Here is a 1,711-nt window from a genome sequence, read left to right on the forward strand (position 1 = left end):
CTACCAAATAGTGACGGAAAACGGGAATTTTACGTAAAACATTTCTAAAATTTAATATATATAAACCCACAGATGACGGATATGTGATTATACCTAAATCTTTGTTTGTAATACCTCAGAATAATTCTATTGTAATATGTTATCAAATAGTGATAAACTGATGACTGATAATGATAACAACGGGTATATTATGTTAATAATTTAAATAAAAACCGACACAGCAACACTAAAAACAAATGAAATAAAAAAAATTCTATTCTAAGATTCATCAGACAGTACCTGATCGCCTACAATATATTTCAAAACATATAAATATATCAATACAATTCATCAGTCAAAATTATGAACACCGTATGAGCAACCGTGAAAAGGTAAGGTAGTGTTAGTGAAGTACAGGTAAAATAAATAAATGGTAAGAATATTACAAAGTATTTTTATCATTTTGTAAGTTTTCAATAAATGATATTCTACTGCCGTCATTGATTATAGCTCAGGCTATAGTACATTGCTCTTATGATATAAGCGGACACGAATAATAATATACAGAAATACGGGACTAGACTATTTTTAATTTAACAACCCTACTGTTAAAGTTTATAGGTAATATGATCAACAATTAAATAAAACAAAGGTACATAAGTGAACTCAAATTAATCATATTTAATTTCAGATAGAAAAGAGGAACAGCTGGGCGATTCCAGTAAAATCCATAACAGCAAAGCAGTAATCTATCAATTGTGAGCAAACTTAATCACACAGATTTCAATCTGAAGCCATAAGTCAACGTAAAACTAAATGAACAATAAGGGACTAAACTACTTTTAATAACTTGTTGAGACATAAGGGAACAAAAAATAATCGTATTCCATTTCACATTGACAAGATAAACGGCTGGAAAATTTCAGCAAAGTAGATACAGGGGGAAAAAAACACATCTAGCAGCAATAATCAGCATATACACATAACAAAAACAAGAAAATCAAAAGTGGAAAACAGGATCAAGAGACCAGCAGAAGAAGATTAATTTCATTTGATACAAAAACCTGTAACATTTGCACTACTTTCAATCATACACAGTTGAAATTAAAATCAATAGAAACCTTTTTAAATATACAGTAAACTATAATATACTTATTGAATAAAATGATAAAAATAATATAAAAAAAAAACAATAAAATCATTTATCACTTGTATATGTGTGAAAATATGAAAAATTAACTTTAATGTGCTCATAAATAATTAAGTTTTCACTTTAATCAGATAAAACTATAACCGTTGGAATCATTTTAAAATTTAAAGTAACTATAATAAAACATATTGAGTAAAATGAATATATAAATTAAAAAAAACAAATAAATAAAATGTTATTATCAACTCTTATTACGTGTAAATATGACAATTTTACTTTTAATTTTCTAATAAAATTAGTATGTATTTATTTTAACTTGAAACCTAAAGCATTAGAATCATTTTTGAATTTAAAAAAAACTATAATACTACATATTGAGTAAAATGAATGTATTAAATTTAAAAAAACAAATAAAATGTTATTATCAACTCTTATTACGTGTAAATATGACAATTTTACTTTTAATTTTCTAATAAAAATTATGTATTATTTTAAACACTTGAAACCTAAACCATTAGAATCATTTTAAATTTTAAGTAACTATAAAAGTACATATTGAGTAAAATGAATATATTACATTTA

The 1,711-nt window shown here is 24.6% G+C and overlaps 1 long non-coding RNA gene across 1 annotated transcript; it reads left to right on the forward strand.

Moving 5' to 3' along the window:
• Nucleotides 1–213: 213 nt before the first annotated feature.
• On the forward strand, nt 214–918 carry LOC126552748 (uncharacterized). Its single transcript, XR_007606162.1, has 3 exons — nt 214–371; nt 450–600; nt 671–918. It is a non-coding gene; the product is annotated as an uncharacterized LOC126552748 (long non-coding RNA).
• Nucleotides 919–1,711: the final 793 nt, after the last annotated feature.

The sequence above is a fragment of the Aphis gossypii genome, chromosome X (assembly GCF_020184175.1).
Source record: "Aphis gossypii isolate Hap1 chromosome X, ASM2018417v2, whole genome shotgun sequence".
Classification (NCBI taxonomy): Eukaryota; Metazoa; Arthropoda; class Insecta; order Hemiptera; family Aphididae; genus Aphis; species Aphis gossypii.